Consider the following 23,151-nt stretch of genomic DNA (forward strand, 5'->3'; position numbering starts at 1 on the left):
GCATGGCCAACATGAGCCCCACACCGAAGGAGGGTGGGGGTGTTTAATGCGAACTAGGGGTCTCGCACAATGCGAACTACAGGTAGTGCTGCAGGGCCCACACCCTTTTACTTGCCTTACAGAGCAGCTCTGGAGCTGTTACAGTGCCCAGCTGCTGCAAGAAATCAGCTTGAATCCTTCAGGGGCTGGGGCATAGCCAACATGAGCCCCACACCGACGGAGGGTGGAGGTGTTTAATGCGAACTAGGGGTCATCCAAGTGCCGCAAAAGGCCGCCATGCCCTGCACGCCCCTTTTCTCTTTTCATATGCAGACGAGGGTTGAAGCCAACTTTGACCCACTGCTTGGATGACATCGCCATATGCAAATCCATCTGCTGCAGGCCTTCCCCCAGGAATGCTTGCACTAGTTGTTGCATTTGGTTTGTTGTTTGGGGGTGCTTCAGTATTAGGCAGCCTTCTGCCCTCCCAAGTTCATCTGAAAATATGTGTTCTCCCTGCAGTTGTTGTCCCCAGATGAGAGTTCCCTTGTGCTGCCTCAGTTGTATCTCCTTTACTTGACAGAGATGTGCCTGAGCAGCGGCCCTCCCCAGCCCTATCCCAAATCATACTTATTTTGCATAGGAGATACCATGGTCATGAAGACTGTTCTCCCAGGGTGCGGTTCATTCATTGCATTCTGGGTATGCTGACCCCTGTGATTTCCCCAAATGTGGGAAACTCGACTGCATTATTTAATGCGAACTAGGGGTCATCCAAGCACCGCAAAAGGCCGCCATGCCCTGCATACCCCTTTTCTCTTTTCATAAGCAGACGAGGTTTGAAGCCAACCTTGACCCACTGCTTGGATGACATCACTTGCTGCCTTTCCAATGAAGCAAGTTTAATTTAATAATAGGTGAAAAACCATCCCTACAAAGGTGTTAATCAGATACTTGGCTTTGTGGACACTTTTCAGAGCACAAATTTGTTAGCATAAAAATAAAGCCAGAAAATGAAGAGCTGTTTAATCACTCAATTGGATTTTTCTGCCAGCATATTTCTTTTTCTCTGCAACCCACTGCTAAATTGTGCTTCGTGGCTGTTTTTTTTATAAAATCACTTAATCAAATCTAACTCTGATTACATCAGAGAAGGCCAGGTACCCTACACCATAAGAGGTGGTTTGAAATTTTTACTTGTCTACTTAAAGATCACCAAAATCTGATAACAAGGTCAATTACGTCCCTAGGTGGGATTGAACCACCAACCTTTTGGTTAACAACTGAACACGCTAACTGTTTGTGCCTCAGAGACACTTTGCGAAAGTACATACTGACAAAGGCTAATAAGCATTCATCTAGAACGTTTCCTAGAAAAACTTTAAAAAGTCAATAATCTGGAGAGTTTTTGTAAGATGTTTCTTCCATCAACCAATGAAGAAACACATTGGTACTTTCCCATGATGAGTGAGTGCTTCAGGATCTCTTGCACTTACATGTGCAGCAGAGTACTGTAATGGAAGCATGCTGGGTCCATAACCCAGAGGTAGGCAGATTGAAACTATCCTCTGCTATATGCATTGTTTTTTGTTAATTAAAGTAATCCAAAACTGGGATTGATATTTTTGCTCTTTTATTTTTACTTAAAGTACAATAACTTTTACCATTTTAATTTGTTTTAATAGTATATTGACAGTATTGTTTTCTTTCAAAAATCCACTTAATTTTCTTTACCCTATTATTAAAATGGTAATTGACAAAAACAAACTACATTGTCACCAGAAGAGCAGTACAAAATATACAAGTGATATATTAAAATCATCTTTCCAGCTTTAATTTCAATGATGCCTTGGTGCAACAATTTTGTGAGAAACATCTTCACCCATAAAGAAAGATTTTCTTAATTCCTTACCTGTGTGCTGATTAGATATCACCTTGTTTTCACATTAAACAGACTTCCCCATGAGGAAGCAGCAAGGATGCAGTGACGTTTATGTTTCCTGGTGTCAACCTGTATTATTTCAGTAGACATTGAAATGAGGATGCATCTTGCTGCCTTTCCAATGAAGCAAGTTTAATTTAGTAATAGGTGAAAAACCATTCCTACAAAGGTGTTAATCAGAGACTTGGCTTTGTGGACACTTTTCAGAGAGCAAATTTGTTAGCATAAACATAAAATCAGAAAATGAAGAGCTGTTTAATCACTCAATTGGACTTTTCTGCCAGCATAATTTTTTTTCTCTGCAACCCACTGCTAAATTGTGCTTCCTAGCTGTTTTTTATAAAATCACTTAATCAAATCTAACTCTGATTACATCAGAGAAGGCTGGGTACCCTACACCATAAGAGGGGGTTTGAAATTTTGACTTGTCTACTTAAAGATCACCAAAATCTGATAACAAGGTCAATTACGTCCCTGGGTGGGATTGAATCACCAACCTTTAGGTTAATAGCCATACACACTAACTGATTGCGCCACAGCGACACTTTGCAAAAGTACATACTGACAAAGGCTAATAAGCATTCATCTAGAACGTTTCCTAGAAAAACTTTAAAAAGTCAATAATCTGGAGAATTTTTGTAAGAAACACATTGGTACTTTCCCATGATGAGTGAGTGCTTCAGGATCTCTTGCACTTACATGGGCTATTAACCAAAAGGTTCCCACCCAGTGATGTAATTGACCTTGTGATCAGATTTTGGTGATCTTTAAGTAGACAAGTTAAAATTTCAAACCCCCTCTTATGGTGTAGGGTACCTGGCCTTCTCTGACGTAATCAGAGTTAGATTTAATTAAGGTGCGCAAGGGCATAGAAGGGAGCGGTTTAAGAAAAGAGAAGTGGAAACAGACAGCAAACTAGGCTGGAGAGAGACCTGAGACAAAGAGATCTGAATTATACGAGAGCCGACCAGGGGAAACACAAATTATGCAGTCAAGTTTCCCACATTTGGGGAAATCGCAGGAGCAGCACACCCAGAGTGCAATGGGTGAGCCTTGCCCTGGGAGAAGCACCTTCATGATCATAGTATCTCACCTGGCAGGTAAGTAGGAGTTGGGCTAGTGCTGGGGAGGGTCGCTGCTCGGGTACGCCCCTGTCAAGTGAAGGAGATCCAACTGAGGCAGCACAAGGGAACTCTCGAAAGAAGAACAAGGCTAGAGGAAGATCTGAGACAAAGAAATCTGACTTTTACCAGAGCTGACCAGAGGAAAGCACAAACACAGTCCCCCACTACCACCAGGAAACATTAACGCCACTGCATCCTTGCTGCTTTCTCATGTGGAAGTCTATTTAATGTGAAAACAAGGTGATATCTAATTAGCACACAGAAAAGAAAATTAAGTGAATTTTTGAAAGAAAACAATACTGTCAATATACTATTAAAACAAATTAAAATGGTAAAAGTTATTGTACTTTAAGTAAAAATAAAAGAGCAAAAATGTAAATCCCAGTTTTGGATTACTTTAATTAACAAAAAAAATGCATATAGCAGAGGATAGTTTCAATCTGCCTACCTCTGGGTTATGGACCCAGCATGCTTCCATTACAGTACTCTGCTGCACATGTAAGTGCAAGAGATCCTGAAGCACTCACTCATCATGGGAAAGTACCAATGTGTTTCTTCATTGGTTGATGGAAGAAACATCTTACAAAAATTCTCCACATTAATGACTTTTTAAAATGTTTCTAGGAAACGTTCTAGATGAATGCTTATTAGCCTTTTTCAGTATATGCTTTTGCAAAGTGTCGCTGTGGCGCAATCAGTTAGTGTGTAAGGCTATTAACCAAAAGGTTGGTGGTTCAATCCCACCCAGGGACGTAATTGACCTTGTTATCAGATTTTGGTGATCTTTATGTAGACAAGTCAAAATTTCAAACCCCCTCTTATGGTGTAGGGTACCTGGCCTTCTCTGATGTAATCAGAGTTAGATTTGATTCAGTGATTTTATAAAAACAGCTAGGAAGCACAATTTAGCAGTGGGTTGCAGAGAAAAAGAAATATGCTGGCAAAAAAATCCAATTGAGTGATTAAACAGCTCTTCATTTTCTGGCTTTATTTTTATGCTAACAAATTTGTTCTCTGAAAAGTGTCCACAAAGCCAAGTCTCTGATTAACACCTTTGTGGTGATGGTTTTTCACCTATTACTAAATTAAACTTGCTTCATTGGAAAGGCAGCAAGATGCATCCTCATTTCAATATCTACAGAAATAATACAGGTTGACACCAGGAAACATTAACGCCACTGCATCCTTGCTGCTTTCTCATGTGGAAGTCTGTTTAATGTGAAAACAAGGTGATATCTAATTAGCACACAGGTAAGGAATTAAGAAAATCTTTATTTAAGGGTGAAGATGCTTCTCACAAAATCGTTGCCCCAATGCATCATTGAAATTCAAGCTGGAAAGATGATTTTAATATATCACTTGTACATTTTGTATTGCTCTTCTGGTGACAATGTAGTTTGTTTTTGTCAATTACCATTTTAATAATCGGGTAAAGAAAATTAATTGGATTTTTGAAAGAAAACAATACTGTCAATATACTATTAAAACAAATTAAAATGGTAAAAGTTATTGTACTTTAAGTAAAAATAAAAGAGCAAAAATATCAATCCCAGTTTTGGATTACTTTAATTAACAAAAAAAAATGCATATAGCAGAGGATAGTTTCAATCTGCCTACCTCTGGGTTATGGACCCAGCATGCTTCCATTACAGTACTCTGCTGCACATGTAAGTGCAAGAGGTCCTGAAGCACTCACTTATCATGGGAAAGTACCAATGTGTTTCTTCATTGGTTGATGGAAGAAACATCTTACAAAAACTCTCCACATTATTGACTTTTTAAAATGTTTCTAGGAAACGTTCTAGATGAATGCTTATTAGCCTTTGTCAGTATGTACTTTTGCAAAGTGTCGCTGTGGCGCAATCAGTTAGTGTGTATGGTTATTAACCAAAAGGTTGGTGGTTCAATCCCACCCAGGGACGTAATTGACCTTATTATCAGATTTTGGTGATCTTTAAGTAGACAAGTCAAAATTTCAAACTCCCTGTTATGGTGTAGGGTACCTGGCCTTCTCTGATGTAATCAGAGTTAGATTTGATTCAGTGATTTTATAAAAACAGCTAGGAAGCACAATTTAGCATTGGGTTGCAGAGAAAAAGAAATATGCTGGCAAAAAAATCCAATTGAGTGATTAAACAGCTCTTTATTTTCTGGCTTTATTTTTATGCTAACAAATTTGTTCTCTGAAAAGTGTCCACAAAGCCAAGTCTCTGATTAACACCTTTGTAGGGATGGTTTTTCACCTATTACTAAATTAAACTTGCTTCATTGGAAAGGCAGCAAGATGCATCCTCATTTCAATGTCTACTGAAATAATACAGGTTGACACCAGGAAACATTAACGCCACTGCATCCTTGCTGCTTTCGCATGTTGAAGTCTGTTTAATGTGAAAACAAGGTGATATCTAATTAGCACACAGGTAAGGAATTAAGAAAATCTTTATTTAAGGGTGAAGGTGTTTCTCACAAAATCGTTACCCCAATGCATCATTGAAATTCAAGCTGGAAAGATGATTTTAATATATCACTTGTACATTTTGTATTGCTCTTCTGGTGACAATGTAGTTTGTTTTTGTCAATTACCATTTTAATAATAGGGTAAAGAAAATTAAGTGGATTTTTGAAAGAAAACAATACTGTCAATATACTATTAAAACAAATTAAAATGGTAAAAGTTATTGCACTTTAAGTAAAAATAAAAGAGCAAAAATATCAATCCCAGTTTTGGATTACTTTAATTAACAAAAAAAAATGCATATAGCAGAGGATAGTTTCAATCTGCCTACCTCTGGGTTATGGGCCCAGCATTTTTCCATTGCAGTACTCTGCTGCACATGTAAGTGCAAGAGATCCTGAAGCACTCACTCATCATGGGAAAGTACCAATGTGTTTCTTCGTTGGTTGATGGAAGAAACATCTTACAAAAACTCTCCAGATTATTGACTTTTTAAAGTTTTTCTAGGAAACGTTCTAGATGAATGCTTATTAGCCTTTGTCAGTATGTACGTTTGTAAAGTGTCTCTGTGGCGCAATCTGTTAGTGTTTGGTTATTAATCAAAGGGTTGGTGGTTCAATCCCACCCAGGGATGTAATTGACCTTGTTATCAGATTTTGGTGATCTTTAAGTAGACAAGTCAAAATTTCAAACCCCCTTCTTATGGTGTAGGGTACCTGGCCTACTCTGATGTAATCAGAGTTAGATTTGAATCAGTGATTTTATAAAAAAAACAGCTAGGAAGCACAATTTAGCAGTGGGTTGCAGAGAAAAAGAAATATGCTGGCAGAAAAATCCAATTGAGTGATTAAACAGCTCTTCATTTTCTGGCTTTATTTTTATGCTAACGAATTTGTTCTCTGAAAAGTGTCCACAAAGCCAAGTATCTGATTAACATATTTGTAGGGATGGTTTTTCACCTATTACTAAATTAAACTTGCTTCATTGGAAAGGCAGCAAGATGCATCCTCATTTCAATATCTACTGAAATAATACAGGTTGACACCAGGAAACATTAACGCCACTGCATCCTTGCTGCTTTCTCATGTGGAAGTCTGTTTAATGTGAAAACAAGGTGATATCTAATTAGCACACAGGTAAGGAATTAAGAAAATCTTTATTTAAGGGTGAAGATGTTTCTCACAAAATCGTTGCCCCAATGCATCATTGAAATTCAAGCTGGAAAGATGATTTTAATATATCACTTGTACATTTTGTATTGCTCTTCTGGTGACAATGTAGTTTGTTTTTGTCAATTACCATTTTAATAATCGGGTAAAGAAAATTAATTGGATTTTTGAAAGAAAACAATACTGTCAATATACTATTAAAACAAATTAAAATGGTAAAAGTTATTGTACTTTAAGTAAAAATAAAAGCTAAAATATCAATCCCAGTTTTGGATTACTTTAATGAACAAAAAAAAAATGCATATAGCAAAGGATAGTTTCAATCTGCCTACCTCTGGGTTATGGGCCCAGCATGCTTCCATTGCAGTACTCTGCTGCACATGTAAGTGCAAGAGATCCTGAAGCACTCACTCATCATGCGAAAGTACCAATGTGTTTCTTCATTGGTTGCTGGAAGAAACATCTTACAAAAACTCTCCAGATTATTGACTTTTTAAAGTTTTTCTAGGAAACGTTCTAGATGAATGCTTATTAGTCTTTGTCAGTATGTACTTTTCGCAAAGTGTCTCTGTGGCGCAATCGGTTAGTGTGTTCAGCTATTAATCAAAAGGTTGGTGGTTCAATCCCATCCAGGGACGTAATTGACCTTGTGATCAGATTTTGGTAATATTTAAGTAGACAAGTCAAAATTGCAAACCCCCTCTTATGGTGTAGGGTACCTGGCCTTCTCTGATGTAATCAGAGTTAGATTTGATTAAGTGATTTTATAAAAAAACAGCTAGGAAGCACAATTTAGCAGTGGGTTGCAGAGAAAAAGAAAAATGCTGGCAGAAAAATCCAATTGAGTGATTAAACAGCTCTTCATTTTCTGGCTTTATTTTTATGATAACAAATTTGTTCTCTGAAAAGTGTCCACATAGCCAAGTATCTGATTAACATCTTTGTAGGGATGGTTTTTCACCTATTACTAAATTAAACTTGCTTCATTGGAAAGGCAGCAAGATGCATCCTCATTTCAATATCTACGGAAATAATACAGGTTGACACCAGGAAACATTAACGCCACTGCATCTTTGCTGTTTTCTCATGTGGAAGTCTGTTTAATGTGAAAACAAGGTGATATCTAATTAGCACACAGGTAAGGAATTAAGAACATCTTTATTTAAGGGTGAAGATGTTTCTCACAAAATCGTTGCCCCAATGCATCATTGAAATTCAAGCTGGAAAGATGATTTTACTATATCACTTGTACATTTTGTATTGCTCTTCTGGTGACAATGTAGTTTGTTTTTGTCAATTACCATTTTAATAATCGGGTAAAGAAAATTAATAGGATTTTTGAAAGAAAACAATACTGTCAATATACTATTAAAACAAATTAAAATGGTAAAAGTTATTGTACTTTAAGTAAAAATAAAAGAGCAAAAATATCAATCCCAGTTTTGGATTACTTTAATTAACAAAAAAAATGCATATAGCAGAGGATAGTTTCAATCTGCCTACCTCTGGGTTATGGACCCAGCATGCTTCCATTACAGTACTCTGCTGCACATGTAAGTGCAAGAGATCCTGAAGCACTCACTCATCATGGGAAAGTACCAATGTGTTTCTTCATTGGTTGATGGAAGAAACATCTTACAAAAACTCTCCACATTATTGACTTTTTAAAATGTTTCTAGGAATCGTTCTAGATGAATGCTTATTAGCCTTTGTCAGTATGTTCTTTTGCAAAGTGTCGCTGTGGCGCAAGCAGTTAGTGTGTAAGGCTATTAACCAAAAGGTTGGTGGTTCAATCCCACCAAGGGACTTAATTGACCTTGTTATCAGATTTTGGTGATCTTTAAGTAGACAAGTCAAAATTTCAAACCCCCTGTTATGGTGTAGGGTACCTGGCCTTCTCTAATGTAATCAGAGTTAGATTTGATTCAGTGATTTTATAAAAACAGCTAGGAAGAACAATTTAGCAGTGGGTTGCAGAGAAAAAGAAATATGCTGGCAGAAAAATCCAATTGAGTGATTAAACAGCTCTTCATTTTCTGGCTTTATTTTTATACTAACAAATTTGTTCTCTGAAAAGTGTCCACAAAGCCAAGTCTCTGATTAACACCTTTGTAGGGATGGTTTTTCACCTATTATTAAATTAAACTTGCTTCATTGGAAAGGCAGCAAGTGATGTCATCCAAGCAGTGGGTCAAAGTTGGCTTCAAACCTCGTCTGCTTATGAAAAGAGAAAAGGGGTATGCAGGGCATGGCGGCCTTTTGCGGTGCTTGGATGACCCCTAGTTCGCATTAAATAATGCAGTCGAGTTTCCCACATTTGGGGAAATCACAGGGGTCAGCATACCCAGAATGCAATGAATGAACCGCACCCTGGGAGAACAGTCTTCATGACCATGGTATCTCCGATGCAAAATAAGTATGATTTGGGATAGGGCTGGGGAGGGCCGCTGCTCAGGCACATCTCTGTCAAGTAAAGGAGATTCAACTGAGGCAGCACAAGGGAACTCTCATCTGGGGACAACAACTGCAGGGAGAACACATATTTTCAGATGAACATGGGAGGGCAGAAGGCTGCCTAATACTGAAGCACCCCCAAACAACAAACCAAATGCAACAACTAGTGCAAGCATTCCTGGGGGAAGGCCTGCAGCAGATGGATTTGCATATGGCGATGTCATCCAAGCAGTGGGTCAAAGTTGGCTTCAACCCTCGTCTGCATATGAAAAGAGAAAAGGGGCGTGCAGGGCATGGCGGCCTTTTGCGGCACTTGGATGACCCCTAGTTCGCATTAAACACCTCCACCCTCCGTCGGTGTGGGGCTCATGTTGGCTATGCCCCAGCCCCTGAAGGATTCAAGCTGATTTCTTGCAGCAGCTGGGCACTGTAACAGCTCCAGAGCTGCTCTGTAAGGCAAGTAAAAGGGTGTGGGCCCTGCAGCACTACCTGTAGTTCGCATTGTGCGAGACCCCTAGTTCGCATTAAACACCCCCACCCTCCTTCGGTGTGGGGCTCATGTTGGCCATGCCCCAGCCCCTGAAGCATTCACGCTGATTTCTTGCAGCAGCTGGGCACTGTAACAGCTCAAGAGCTGCTCTGTAAGGCAAGTAAAAGGGTGTGGGCCCTGCAGCACTACCTGTAGTTTGCATTGTGCATTGGAAGGCACAAAGTAAGCAGACGGGAGGAGAAGTCAGGATAGTGCACAAGGGTATAGACGGGAGGGGCTCAAGAAAAAAGAAGTGGAAACAGACAGCAAACTAGGCTTCCAATGCACAATGCAAACTACAGGTAGTGCTGCAGGGCCCACACCCTTTTACTTGCCTTACAGAGCAGCTCTGGAGCTGTTTAATCACTCAATTGGATTTTTCTGCCAGCATAATTTTTCTCTTACGTCCTAGAGGATGCTGGGGACTCCGTAAGGACCATGGGGGATAGACGGGCTCCGCAGGAGACATGGGCACTTTAAGAAAGACTTTAGATCTGGGTGTGCACTGGCTCCTCCCTTTATGCCCCTCCTCCAGACCTCAGTTTACTACTGTGCCCAGAGGAGACTGGGTGCTTTTCAGGGAGCTCTCCTGAGTTTCCTGACAGAAAGTATATTTGTTAGATTTTTTTATTTTCAGGGAGCCTGCTGGCAACAGACTCCCTGCATCGAGGGGCGGAGGGGAGAGATGCACACCTACTTCTGTGAGTTGATAGGCTCTGCTTCTTAGGCTACTGTACAGCATTAGCTCCAGAGGGATCGGTACGCAGGTCTCACCCTCGCCGTCCGTCCCAGAGCCGCGCCGCCGTCCCACTCGCAGAGCCGGAAGTTAGAAGCCGGGTGAGTATGAGAAGAAAAGAAGACTTCAGAGGCGGCGGAAGACTTCATGATCTTCACTGAGGTAACGCACAGCAGTAAAGCTGTGCTCCATTGCTCCAATACACCTCACACACGGCAGTCAGTGTAAGGGTGAAGGGCGCAGGGTGGACGCCCTGGGCAGCAATATAGACCTCTCTTTGGCAAAATAAATATATATGCAGCTAGGCACTGTATATATATATAAGAGCCCCCGCCATTTTTTTACTATATTTGAGCGGGACAGAAGCCCGTCGCTGAGGGGGTGGGGCTTCTCCCTCAGCACTCACCAGCGCCATTTTCTCCACAGCACCGCTGAGGGGAAGCTCCACGGACTCTCCCCTGCTTATACCACGGTAGAAAGAGGGTCTTAAAGAAGAGGGGGGCACATAATTAGGCGCATATGGAAATACAGCGCTACTGGGTAAACATAAAATTATTGTGTTTTTTTCCTGGGTCATATAGCGCTGGGGTGTGTGCTGGCATACTCTCTCTCTCTGTCTCTCCAAAGGGCCTTGTTGGGGAACTGTCCTCAGATAAGAGGATTCCCTGAGTGTATGGTGTGTCGGTACACGTGTGTCGACATGTCTGAGGTAGAAGGCTCTCCTAGAGAGGAGCAGGAGCAAATTAATGTGGTGTCTCCATCGACAACGCCGACACCTGACTGGATGGATATGTGGAATGTTTTAAGTGCTAATGTAAACTTATTACACAAGAGATTAGACAAAGCTGAAGCTAGGGAACAGTCAGGGAGTCAACCCATGCCTGTCCCTATGTCGCAGGGACCTTCGGGGTCTCAAAAGCGCCCACTATCCCAAATAGTTGACACAGATACCGACACAGATTCTGACTCCAGTGTCGACTACGATGATGCAAAGTTACAGCCAAAATTGGCTAAATGTATTCGATATATGATTATTGCAATAAAAGATGTTTTGCACATCACAGAGTCCCCTGTCCCTGACACGAGGGTACACATGTATAAGGGAAAGAAACCTGAGATAACCTTTCCCCCCTCACATGAGTTGAACGAATTATGTGAAAAAGCTTGGGAATCTCCAGACAAAAAGCTGCAGATTCCCAAAAGGATTCTTATGGCGTATCCTTTCCCGCCAATGGACAGGATACGGTGGGAATCCTCCCCTAGGGTGGATAAAGCATTGACACGCTTATCCAAAAAGGTAGCGCTGCCATCCCAGGATACGGCTACCATCAGGGACCCTGCTGACCGCAAGCAGGAGGTTACCCTAAAGTCCATTTACACACATTCTGGTACCTTACTCAGACCGGCAATTGCGTCGGCCGGGGTTGTAGCGCGGTGGCAGCATGGACAGATACCTTATCAGCAGAGATTGAGACCCTAGATAAGGATGCTATGTTATTGACCATAGGGCATATAAAAGATGCTGTCCTATATATGAGAGATGCTCAAAGTGACATTAGTCTACTGGGTTCTAGAATAAACGCTATGTCGATTTCTGCTAGACGAGTCCTATGGACCCGGCAATGGACAGGTGATGCCGACTCAAAAAGGCATATGGAGGTTTTACCTTACAGGGGTGAGGAATTGTTTGGGGAAGGTCTCTCGGACCTAGTCTCCACAGCTACAGCTGGTAAATCAAATTTTTTGCCTTATATTCCCTCACAGCCTAAGAAAGCACCACATTATCAAATGCAGTCCTTTCGATCACAGAGAAACAAGAAAGTACGAGGTGCGTCCTTTCTTGCCAGAGGTAAGGGCAGAGGGAAGAAGCTGCACAACACAGCTAGTTCCCAGGAACAGAAGTCCTCCCCGGCCTCTACAAAATCCACTGCATGACGCTGGGGCTCCACTAAAGGAGTCCGCCCAGTTGGGGGCACGTCTTCGAGTTTTCAGCCACATCTGGGTTCATTCGCAGGTGGATCCCTAGGCAATAGAAATTGTTTCTCAGGGTTACAAGCTGAAATTCGAAGAGGTGCCTCCTCGCCGGTTTTTCAAATCGGCCCTACCATCTTCTCCCCAGGAAAGGGAGATAGTGTTAAATGCAATTCACAAATTGTATCTTCAACATATGCAGATGAGGGTTCCAGCCAACTTTGGCCCACTGCTTGGATGACATCACCGTATGCAAATCCGTCTTCTGCAGACCTTCTCCCAGGAATGCTTGTACTAGTTGTTGCATTTGGTTTGTTGTTTGGGCGTGCTTCAGTATTAGGCAGCCTTCTGCCCTCCCATGTTCATCTGAAAATATGTGTTCTCCCGGCAGTTGTTGTCCCCAGATGAGAGTTCCCTTGTGCTGCCTCAGTTGAATCTCCTTTACTTGACAGAGATGTGCCTGAGCAGCGGCCCTCCCCAGCCCTATCTCAAATCATACTTATTTTGCATAGGAGATACCATGGTCATAAAGATTGTTCTCCCAGGGCAAGGCTCACCCATTGCACTCTGGGTGTGCTGCTCCTGCGATTTCCCCAAATGTGGGAAACTTGACTGCATAATTTGTGTTTCCCCTGGTCGGCTCTCGTATAATTCAGATCTCTTTGTCTCAGGTCTCTCTCCAGCCTAGTTTGCTGTCTGTTTCCACTTCTGTTTTCTTGAGCCGCTCCCTTCTATGCCCTTGCGCACTATCCTGACTTCTCCCGTCTGCTTACTTTGTGCCTTCCAACGCACAATGCGAACTACAGGTAGTGCTGCAGGGCCCACACTCTTTTACTTGCCGTACAGAGCAGCTCTGGAGCTGTTACAGTGCCCAGCTTCTGCAAGAAATCAGCTTGAATGCTTCAGGGGCTGGGGCATAGCCAACATGAGCCCCACACCGAAGGAGGGTGGAGGTATTTAATGCGAACTAGGGGTCATCCAAGCACCGCAAAAGGCCGCCATGCCCTGCATAACCCTTTTCTCTTTTCATATGCAGATGAGGGTTCCAGCCAACTTTGGCCCACTGCTTGGATGACATCACCGTATGCAAATCCGTCTTCTGCAGACCTTCTCCCAGGAATGCTTTTACTAGTTGTTACATTTGGTTTGTTGTTTGGGGGTGCTTCAGTATTAGGCAGCCTTCTGCCCTCCCATGTTCATCTGAAAATATGTGTTCTCCCTGCAGTTGTTGTCCCCAGATGAGAGTTCCCTTGTGCTGCCTCAGTTGAATCTCCATTACTTGACAGAGATGTGCCTGAGCAGCGGCCCTCTCCAGCCCTATCCCAAATCATACTTATTTTGCATAGGAGTTTCCATGGTCATGAAGATTGTTCTCCCAGGGTGAGGTTCATTCATTGCATTATGGGTATGCTGACCCCTGTGATTTCCCCAAATGTGGGAAACTCGACTGCATTAATTGTGGTAGTGGGGGACTGTGTTTGTGCTTTCCTCTGGTCAGCTCTGGTAAAAGACAGATTTCTTTGTCTCAGATCTTCCTCTAGCCTTGTTCTTTTTTCGAGAGTTTCCTTGTGCTGCCTCAGTTGGATCTCCTTCACTTGACAGGGGGGTGCCCGAGCAGCGACCCTCCCCATCTCTAGCCCAACTCTTACTTACCTGCCAGGTGAGATACTATGATCATGAAGGTGCTTCTCCCAGGGCAAGGCTCACCCATTGCACTCTGGGTGTGCTGCTCCTACGATTTCCCCAAATGTGGGACACTTGACTGCATAATTTGTGTTTCCTCTAGTCGGCTACTCGTATAATTCAGATCTCTTTGTCTCAGGTCTCTCTCCAGCCTAGTTTGCTGTCTGTTTCCACTTCTCTTTTCTTGAGCCGCTGCCTTCTATGCCCTTGTGCACTCTCCTGACTTCTCCTGTCTGCTTACTTTGTGCCTTCCAACGCACAATACAAACTACAGGTAGTGCTGCAGGGCCCACACCCTTTTACTTGCCTTTCAGAGCAGCTCTGGAGCTGTTACAGTGCCCAGCTGCTGCAAGAAATCAGCTTGAATGCTTCAGGGGCTGGGGCATAGCCAACATGAGCCCCACACCGACGGAGGGTGGAGGTGTTTAATGCGAACTAAGGGTCATCCAAGCGCCGCAAAAGGCCGCCATGCCCTGCATACCCCTTTTCTCTTTTCATATGCAGATGAGGGTTCCAGCCAACTTTGGCCCACTGCTTGGATGACATCACCGTATGCAAATCCGTCTTCTGCAGACCTTCCCCCAGGAATGCTTGTACTAGTTGTTGCATTTGGTTTGTTGTTTGGGGTGCTTCAGTATTAGGCAGCCTTCTGCTCTCCCATGTTCATCTGAAAATATGTGTTCTCCCTGCAGTTGTTGTCCCCAGATGAGAGTTCCCTTGTGCTGCCTCAGTTGAATCTCCTTTACTTGACAGAGATGTGCCTGAGCAGCGGCCCTCCCCAGCCCTATCCCAAATCATACTTATTTTGCATAGGAGATACCATGGTCATGAAGATTGTTCTCCCAGGGTGAGGTTCATTCATTGCATTCTGGGTATGCTGACCCCTGTGATTTCCCCAAATGTGGGAAACTCGACTGCATTATTTGTGGTAGTGGGGGACTGTGTTTGTGCTTTCCTCTGGTCAGCTCTGGTAAAAGTCAGATTTCTTTGTCTCAGATCTTCCTCTAGCCTTGTTCTTTTTTCGAGAGTTTCCTTGTGCTGCCTCAGTTGGATCTCCTTCACTTGACAGGGGGGTGCCCGAGCAGCGACCCTCCCCAGCTCAAGCCCAACTCCTACTTACCTGCCAAGTGAGATACTATGATCAGGAAGGTGCTTCTACCAGGGCAAGGCTCACCCATTGCACTCTGGGTGTGCTGCTCCTACGATTTCCCCAAATGTGGGACACTTGACTGCATAATTTGTGTTTCCTCTGGTCGGCTACTTGTATAATTCAGATCTCTTTGTCTCAGGTCTCTCTCCAGCCTAGTTTGCTGTCTGTTTCCACTTCTCTTTTCTTGAGCCCCTGCCTTCTATGCCCTTGTGCACTCTCCTGACTTCTCCTGTCTGCTTACTTTGTGCCTTCCAACGCACAATGCAAACTACAGGTAGTGCTGCAGGGCCAACACCCTTTTACTTGCCTTACAGAGCAGCTCTGGAGCTGTTACAGTGCCCAGCTGCTGCAAGAAATCAGCTTGAATGCTTCAGGGGCTGGGGCATAGCCAACATGAGCAGCAAGATGCAGCACTGGACTATTAGTAATGTACTGTTGTATGCTGAGCACCACAATGCAGCACAAGACAATGAGCAGTGATACTGAGCACTGATGAGGATACTACTGAGAACTGACACTGAGCAGGAGAGACACACTACTAGTATTACTGAGCAGCAATAAGTAACCACTGATACTGGGCACTGATATTGAGATTTCCACTGAGAGAACATAGCCACGTCCTCTCCGCTCTCTCTTCAATGCACGAGTAAAAATGGCGGCAACGCGCAGCTCTTTATATGGAATCCGAATCTCGCGAGAATCCGACAGCGGGATGATGACATTTTCCCTTGTTCAGGTTTTCCGAGTCAGGCGGGAACAACCGAGCCTGCCTCGGACCAGTGTAAACCACGTGGAGTTCGTCGGGAATTCGGTTCTCGGAGAACCGAACCCGCTCCTCTATATATACTATATTACTATGTTACTGTAGTATACAGAACACCACAATGCAATGAGCAGTGATAGTGAGCACTGATGAGGATACTAGAACTGACACTGAGCAGCAAGATGCAGCACTGGACTATTAGTAATGTACTGTAGTATGCTGAGCACCACAATGCAGCACAAGACAATGAGCAGTGATACTGAGCACTGATGAGGATACTACTGAGAACTGACACTGAGCAGGAGAGACACACTACTAGTATTACTGAGCAGCAATAAGTAACCACTGATACTGAGCACTGATATTGAGATTTCCACTGAGAGAACATAGCCACGTCCTCTCCGCTCTCTCTTCAATGCACGAGTAAAAATGGCAGCAAAGCGCAGCTCTTTATATGGAATCCGAATCTCGCAAGAATCCGACAGCGGGATGATGACATTTTCCCTTGTTCAGGTTTTCCGAGTTAGGCGGGAACAACCGAGCCTGCCTCGGACCAGTGTAAACCACGTGGAGTTCGTGGGGAATTCGGTTCTCGGAGAACCGAACCCGCTCCTCTCTACCTTATACCCATCAATTTTTTTATTTTCAATCTAAGCCCCTGCAGTTTTCTGTAAGCATCTGCTTCGCTATGATGATCAACAAGTCACAAGGGCAAACACTCAGGGCTTGAGGCGTAGATCTTAGGACCAGCTGCTACAAGCATGGCAGAGGTGTCACTATCACTGGTGACACCCAGAGAGGTGGCGAGGGAGATTGTAATGCAGTGCGCGCAGATAAACAGCGCAATGGTAAAAAGGAGGCATGGTTTCATAGGTAGGGGCGTGGCCTGGTGGCCTGAATCTACATTTTGTTGCTCCGGGTGTCCCGGGGGTTGGGGGCTGCACCCGGGGACTAGTGTGTGAGCTGTGCTGGCTCCTGCACAGTGACAGGGCATGGCCACCCAGCATGACGCCTCCCTTCTTGACCATGCTGTAATTGCAGTCGCACTGCAGTTCAGCGTGATCATAAAAAATGGTGTAGGCTCCTGCTGGTGCAGGCTGTAGAGAAAAGCTGCTGTGACCACGCCCCCTGTGTCTCCTCCGTTGCAGACCCCATTTTGAAGCCTTGCCCCCGGACTAAGAGAAAAGTATGCCCTTGCGCACTATCCTGACTTCTCCTCCCGTCTGCTTAATTTGTGCCTTCCAACGCACAATGCGAACAACAGGTGGTGCTGCAGGGCCCACACCCTTTTACTTGCCTTACAGAACAGCTCTGGAGCTGTTACAGTGCCCAGCTGCTGCAAGAAATCAGCTTGAGTGCTTCAGGGGATGGGGCATGGCCAACATGAGCCCCACACCAAAGGAGGGTGGGGGTGTTTAATGCGAACTAGGGGTCATCCAAGCACTGCAAAAGGCCGCCATGCCCTGCATGCCCCTTTTCTCTTTTCATATGCAGATGAGGGTTCCAGTCAACTTTGGCCCACTGCTTGGATAACATCACCGTATGCAAATCCGTCTGCTGCAGACCTTCCCCCAGGAGTGCTTGTACTAGTTGTTGCATATGGTTTGATATTTGATGGTGCTTCAGTATTAGGCAGCCTTCCGCCCTCCCATGTTCATCTGAAAAGATGTGGTCTCCCTGCAGTTGTTGTCCCCAGATGAGAGTTCCCTTGTGCTGCCTCAGTTGAATCTCCTTTACTTGACAGAGATGTGCCTGAGCAGCGGCCCTCCCCAGCCCTATCCCAAATCATACTTATTACCATGGTCATGAAGATTGTTCTCCCAGGGTGAGGTTCATTCATTGCATTCTGGGTATGCTGACCCCTGTGATTTTCCCAAATGTGGGAAACTCGACTGCATATTTGTGGTAGTGGGGGACTGTGTTTGTGCTTTCCTCTGGTCAGCTCTGGTAAAAGTCAGATTTCTTTGTCTCAGATCTTCCTCTAGCCTTGTTCTTCTTTCGAGAGTTCTCTGGTGCTGCCTCAGTTGGATCTCCTTCACTTCACAGGGGGGAACCCGAGCAGCGACCCTCCCCAGCTCTAGCCCAACTCCTACTTACCTGCCAGGTGAGATACTATGATCATGAAGGTGCTTCTCCCAGGGCAAGGCTCAACCATTGCACTCTGGGTGTGCTGCTCCTGCGATTTCCCCAAATGTGGGAAACTTGACTGCATAATTTGTGTTTCCCCTCGTCGGCTCTCGTATAATTCAGATCTCTTTGTCTCAGGTCTCTCTCCAGCCTAGTTTGCTGTCTGTTTCCACTTCTCTTTTCTTGAGCCGCTCCCTTCTATTCCCTTGCGCACTATCCTGACTTCTCCCGTCTGCTTACTTCGTGCCTTCCAACGCACAATTCGAACTACAGGTAGTGCTGCAGGGCCCACACCCTTTTACTTGCCTTACAGAGTAGCTCTGGAGCAGTTACAGTGCCCAGCTGCTGCAAGAAATCAGCTTGAATGCTTCAGGGGCTGGGGCATAGCCAACATGAGCCCCACACCGAAGGAGGGTGGAGGTGTGTAATGCGAACTAGGGGTCATCCAAGCGCTGCAAAAGGCCGCCATGCCCTGCACGCCCCTTTTCTCTTTTCATATGCAGACGAGGGTTGAAGCCAACTTTGACCCACTGCTTGGATGACATCACCATATGCAAATCCATCTGCTGCAGGCCTTCCCCCAGGAATGCTTGCACTAGTTGTTGCATTTGGTTTGTTGTTTGGGGGTGCTTCAGCATTAGGCAGCCTTCTGCCCTCACATGTTCATCTGAAAATATGTGTTCTCCCTGCAGTTGTTGTCCCCAGATGAGAGTTCCCTTGTGCTGCCTCAGTTGAATCTCCTTTACTTGACAGAGATGTGCCTGAGCAGCGGCCCTCCCCAGCCCTATCCCAAATCATACTTATTTTGCATAGGCGATACCATGGTCATGAAGATTTTTCTCCCAGGGTGAGGTTCATTCATTGCATTCTGGGTATGCTGACCCCTGTGATTTCCCCAAATGTGGGAAACTCGACTGCATTATTTGTGGTAGTGGGGGACTGTGTTTGTGCTTTCCTCTGGTCAGCTCTGGAAAAAGTCAGATTTCTTTGTCTCAGATCTTCCTCTAGCCTTGTTCTTCTTTCGAGAGTTCCCTTGTGCTGCCTCAGTTGGATCTCTTTCACTTGACAGGGGGGTGCCCGAACAGCGACCCTCCCCAGCTCTAGCCCAACTCCTACTTACCTGCCAGGTGAGATACTATGATCATGAAGGTGCTTCTCCCAGGGCAAGGCTCACCCATTGCACTCTGGGTGTGCTGCCCCTGCGATTTCCCCAAATGTGGGAAACTTGACTGCATAATTTGTGTTTCCCCTGGTCGGCTCTCGTATAATTCAGATCTCTTTGTCTCAGGTCTCTCTCCAGCCTAGTTTGCTGTCTGTTTCCACTTCTCTTTTCTTCAGCCGCTCCCTTCTATACCCTTGTGCACTATCCTGACTTCTCCTCCCGTCTGCTTACTTTGTGCCTTCCAATGCACAATGCAAACTACAGGTAGTGCTGCAGGGCCCACACCCTTTTACTTGCCTTACAGAGCAGCTCTGGAGCTGTTACAGTGCCCAGCTGCTGCAAGAAATCAGCTTGAATGCTTCAGGGGATGGGGCATGGCCAACATGAGCCCCACACCAAAGGAGGGTGGAGGTGTTTAATGCGAACTAGGGGTCATCCAAGCACCGCAAAAGGCCGCCATGCCCTGCACGCCCCTTTTCTCTTTTCATATGCAGATGAGGGTTGAAGCCAACTTTGACCCACTGCTTGGATGACATCACCGTATGCAAATCCGTCTTCTGCAGAACTTCCCCCAGGAATGCTTGCACTAGTTGTTGCATTTGGTTTGTTGTTTGGGGGTGCTTCAGTATTAGGCAGCCTTCTGCCCTCCCATGTTCATCTGAAAATATGTGTTCTCCCTGCAGTTGTTGTCCCCAGATGAGAGTTCCCTTGTGCTGCCTCAGTTGAATCTCCTTTACTTGACAGAGATGTGCATGAGCAGCGGCCCTCCCCAGCCCTATTCCAAATCATACTTATTTTGCATAGGAGATACCATGGTCATGAAGATTGTTCTCCCAGGGTGAGGTTCATTCATTGCATTTTGGGTATGCTGACCCCTGTGATTTCCCCAAATGTGGGAAACTTGACTGCATTATTTGTGGTAGTGGGGGACTGTGTTTGTGCTTTCCTCTGGTCAGCTCTGGTAAAAGTCAGATTTCTTTGTCTCAGATTTTCCTCTAGCCTTGTTCTTCTTTCGAGAGTTCCATTGTGCTGCCTCAGTTGGATCTCCTTCACTTTACAGGGGGGTACCCGAGCAGCGACCCTCCCCAGCTCTAGCCCAACTCCTACTTACCTGCCAGGTGAGATACTATGATCATGAAGGTGCTTCTCCCAGGGCAAGGCTCACCCATTGCACTCTGGAAGTGCTGCCCCTGCGATTTCCCCAAATGTGGGAAACTTGACTGCATAATTTGTGTTTCCCCTGGTCGGCTCTCGTATAATTCAGATCTATTTGTCTCAGGTCTCTCTCCAGCCTAGTTTGCTGTCTGTTTCCACTTCTCTTTTCTTCAGCCGCTCCCTTCTATACCCTTGTGCACTATCCTGACTTCTCCTCCCGTCTGCTTACTTTGTGCCTTCCAATGCACAATGCAAACTACAGGTAGTGCTGCAGGGCCCACACCCTTTTACTTGCCTTACATAGCAGCTCTGGAGCTGTTACAGTGCCCAGCTGCTGCAAGAAATCAGCTTTAATGCTTCAGGGGATGGGGCATGGCCAACATGAGCCCCACACCAAAGGAGGGGGGAGGTGTTTAATTCGAACTAGGGGTCATCCAAGCACTGCAAAAGGCCGCCATGCCCTGCATGCCCCTTTTCTCTTTTCATATGCAGATGAGGGTTCCAGTCAACTTGGCCCACTGCTTGGATAACATCACCGTATGCAAATCCGTCTGCTGCAGACCTTCCCCCAGGAGTGCTTGTACTAGTTGTTGCATATGGTTTGATATTTGATGGTGCTTCAGTATTAGGCAGCCTTCCGCCCTCCCATGTTCATCTGAAAAGATGTGGTCTCCCTGCAGATGTTGTCCCCAGATGAGAGTTCACTTGTGCTGCCTCAGTTGAATCTCCTTTACTTGACAGAGATGTGCCTGAGCAGCGGCCCTCACCAGCCCTATCCCAAATCATACTTATTTTGCATAGGAGATACCATGGTCATGAAGATTGTTCTCCCAGGGTGAGGTTCATTCATTGCATTCTGGGTATGCTGACCCCTGTGATTTTCCCAAATGTGGGAAACTCGACTGCATTATTTGTGGTAGTGGGGGACTGTGTTTGTGCTTTCCTCTGGTCAGCTCTGGTTAAAGTCAGATTTCTTTGTCTCAGATCTTCCTCTAGCCTTGTTCTTCTTTCGAGAGTTCCCTGGTGCTGCCTCAGTTGGATCTCCTTCACTTCACAGGGGGGAACCCGAGCAGCGACCCTCCCCAGCTCTAGCCCAACTCCTACTTACCTGCCAGGTGAGATACTATGATCATGAAGGTGCTTCTCCCAGGGCAAGGCTCAACCATTGCACTCTGGGTGTGCTGCTCCTGCGATTTCCCCAAATGTGGGAAACTTGACTGCATAATTTGTGTTTCCCCTCGTCGGCTCTCGTATAATTCAGATCTCTTTGTCTCAGGTCTCTCTCCAGCCTAGTTAGCTGTCTGTTTCCACTTCTCTTTTCTTCAGCCGCTCCCTTCTATACCCTTGTGCACTATCCTGACTTCTCCTCCCGTCTGCTTACTTTGTGCCTTCCAATGCACAATGCAAACTACAGGTAGTGCTGCAGGGCCCACACCCTTTTACTTGCCTTACAGAGCAGCTCTGGAGCTGTTACAGTGCCCAGCTGCTGCAAGAAATCAGCTTGAATGCTTCAGGGGCTGGGGCATAGCCAACATGAGCCCCACACCAAAGGAGGGTGGAGGTGTTTAATGCAAACTAGGGGTCAGCCAAGCGCCGCAAAAGGCCACCATGCCCTGCATGCCCCTTTTCTCTTTTCATATGCAGACGAGGGTTGAAGCCAACTTTGACCCACTGCTTGGATGACATCACCATATGCAAATCCATCTGCGGCAGGCCATCCCCCAGGAATGCTTGCACTAGTTGTTGCATTTGGTTTGTTGTTTGGGGGTGCTTCAGTATTAGGCAGCCTTCTGCCCTCCCATGTTCATCTGAAAATATATGTTCTCCCTGCAGTTGTTGTCCCAAGATGAGAGTTCCCTTGTGCTGCCTCAGTTGAATCTCCTTTACTTGACAGAGATGTGCATGAGCAGCGGCCCTCCCCAGCCCTATTCCAAATCATACTTATTTTGCATAGGAGATACCATGGTCATGAAGATTTTTCTCCCAGGGTGAGGTTCATTCATTGCATTTTGGGTATGCTGACCCCTGTGATTTCCCCAAATGTGGGAAACTCGACTGCATTATTTGTGGTAGTGGGAGACTGTGTTTGTGCATTCCTCTGGTCAGCTCTGGTAAAAGTCAGATTTCTTTGTCTCAGATTTTCCTTTAGCCTTGTTCTTCTTTCGAGAGTTCCCTTGTGCTGCCTCAGTTGGATCTCCTTCACTTTACAGGGGGGTACCCGAGCAGCGACCCTCCCCAGCTCTAGCCCAACTCCTACTTACCTGCCAGGTGAGATACTATGATCATGAAGGTGCTTCTCCCAGGGCAAGGCTCACCCATTGTACTCTGGGTGTGCTGCTCCTGCGATTTCCCCAAATGTGGGAAACTTGACTGCATAATTTGTGTTTCCCCTGGTCGGCTCTCGTATAATTCAGATCTCTTTGTCTCAGGTCTCTCTCCAGCCTAGTTTGCTGTCTGTTTCCACTTCTCTTTTCTTCAGCCGCTCCCTTCTATACCCTTGTGCACTATCCTGACTTCTCCTCCCGTCTGCTTACTTTGTGCCTTCCAATGCACAATGCAAACTACAGGTAGTGCTGCAGGGCCCACACCCTTTTACTTGCCTTACAGAGCAGCTCTGGAGCTGTTACAGTGCCCAGCTGCTGCAAGAAATCAGCTTGAATGCTTCAGGGGCTGGGGCATAGCCAACATGAGCCCCACACCGAAGGAGGGTGGAGGTGTTTAATGCAAACTAGGGGTCAGACAAGCGCCGCAA

The 23,151-nt window shown here is 45.2% G+C and overlaps 13 non-coding genes and 5 pseudogenes across 13 annotated transcripts; 16 read left to right on the plus strand and 2 right to left on the minus strand.

The window, feature by feature from the left end:
- Positions 1-605: 605 nt before the first annotated feature.
- LOC134998587 (U1 spliceosomal RNA) lies at positions 606-784 on the plus strand (annotated as a pseudogene).
- Positions 785-2,866: 2,082 nt separating this feature from the next.
- Positions 2,867-3,029, minus strand: LOC134999192 (U1 spliceosomal RNA). Its single transcript, XR_010201352.1, has one exon. It is a non-coding gene; the product is annotated as a U1 spliceosomal RNA (small nuclear RNA).
- A 5,881-nt stretch (positions 3,030-8,910) lies between these two features.
- LOC134998606 (U1 spliceosomal RNA) lies at positions 8,911-9,089 on the minus strand (annotated as a pseudogene).
- Positions 9,090-12,854: 3,765 nt separating this feature from the next.
- LOC134999221 (U1 spliceosomal RNA) lies at positions 12,855-13,017 on the plus strand. Its single transcript, XR_010201380.1, has one exon. It is a non-coding gene; the product is annotated as a U1 spliceosomal RNA (small nuclear RNA).
- A 671-nt stretch (positions 13,018-13,688) lies between these two features.
- LOC134998966 (U1 spliceosomal RNA) lies at positions 13,689-13,852 on the plus strand. The gene has a single exon (XR_010201127.1). It is a non-coding gene; the product is annotated as a U1 spliceosomal RNA (small nuclear RNA).
- A 152-nt stretch (positions 13,853-14,004) lies between these two features.
- LOC134998333 (U1 spliceosomal RNA) lies at positions 14,005-14,168 on the plus strand. Its single transcript, XR_010200617.1, has one exon. It is a non-coding gene; the product is annotated as a U1 spliceosomal RNA (small nuclear RNA).
- Positions 14,169-14,838: 670 nt separating this feature from the next.
- LOC134999110 (U1 spliceosomal RNA) lies at positions 14,839-15,002 on the plus strand. The gene has a single exon (XR_010201273.1). It is a non-coding gene; the product is annotated as a U1 spliceosomal RNA (small nuclear RNA).
- A 152-nt stretch (positions 15,003-15,154) lies between these two features.
- Positions 15,155-15,318, plus strand: LOC134998565 (U1 spliceosomal RNA). Its single transcript, XR_010200768.1, has one exon. It is a non-coding gene; the product is annotated as a U1 spliceosomal RNA (small nuclear RNA).
- A 2,424-nt stretch (positions 15,319-17,742) lies between these two features.
- LOC134998626 (U1 spliceosomal RNA) lies at positions 17,743-17,892 on the plus strand (annotated as a pseudogene).
- A 152-nt stretch (positions 17,893-18,044) lies between these two features.
- LOC134998449 (U1 spliceosomal RNA) lies at positions 18,045-18,180 on the plus strand (annotated as a pseudogene).
- Positions 18,181-18,878: 698 nt separating this feature from the next.
- On the plus strand, positions 18,879-19,042 carry LOC134998946 (U1 spliceosomal RNA). The gene has a single exon (XR_010201107.1). It is a non-coding gene; the product is annotated as a U1 spliceosomal RNA (small nuclear RNA).
- Positions 19,043-19,194: 152 nt separating this feature from the next.
- On the plus strand, positions 19,195-19,357 carry LOC134999137 (U1 spliceosomal RNA). Its single transcript, XR_010201299.1, has one exon. It is a non-coding gene; the product is annotated as a U1 spliceosomal RNA (small nuclear RNA).
- Positions 19,358-20,031: 674 nt separating this feature from the next.
- Positions 20,032-20,195, plus strand: LOC134998847 (U1 spliceosomal RNA). Its single transcript, XR_010201013.1, has one exon. It is a non-coding gene; the product is annotated as a U1 spliceosomal RNA (small nuclear RNA).
- Positions 20,196-20,347: 152 nt separating this feature from the next.
- Positions 20,348-20,510, plus strand: LOC134998490 (U1 spliceosomal RNA). Its single transcript, XR_010200723.1, has one exon. It is a non-coding gene; the product is annotated as a U1 spliceosomal RNA (small nuclear RNA).
- A 673-nt stretch (positions 20,511-21,183) lies between these two features.
- Positions 21,184-21,347, plus strand: LOC134998520 (U1 spliceosomal RNA). Its single transcript, XR_010200744.1, has one exon. It is a non-coding gene; the product is annotated as a U1 spliceosomal RNA (small nuclear RNA).
- A 152-nt stretch (positions 21,348-21,499) lies between these two features.
- Positions 21,500-21,635, plus strand: LOC134998450 (U1 spliceosomal RNA; annotated as a pseudogene).
- A 701-nt stretch (positions 21,636-22,336) lies between these two features.
- Positions 22,337-22,500, plus strand: LOC134998936 (U1 spliceosomal RNA). Its single transcript, XR_010201098.1, has one exon. It is a non-coding gene; the product is annotated as a U1 spliceosomal RNA (small nuclear RNA).
- Positions 22,501-22,652: 152 nt separating this feature from the next.
- Positions 22,653-22,815, plus strand: LOC134998321 (U1 spliceosomal RNA). Its single transcript, XR_010200605.1, has one exon. It is a non-coding gene; the product is annotated as a U1 spliceosomal RNA (small nuclear RNA).
- Positions 22,816-23,151: the final 336 nt, after the last annotated feature.

Source organism: Pseudophryne corroboree, unplaced genomic scaffold (genome assembly GCF_028390025.1).
Source record: "Pseudophryne corroboree isolate aPseCor3 unplaced genomic scaffold, aPseCor3.hap2 scaffold_149, whole genome shotgun sequence".
NCBI classification, from domain to species: Eukaryota; Metazoa; Chordata; class Amphibia; order Anura; family Myobatrachidae; genus Pseudophryne; species Pseudophryne corroboree.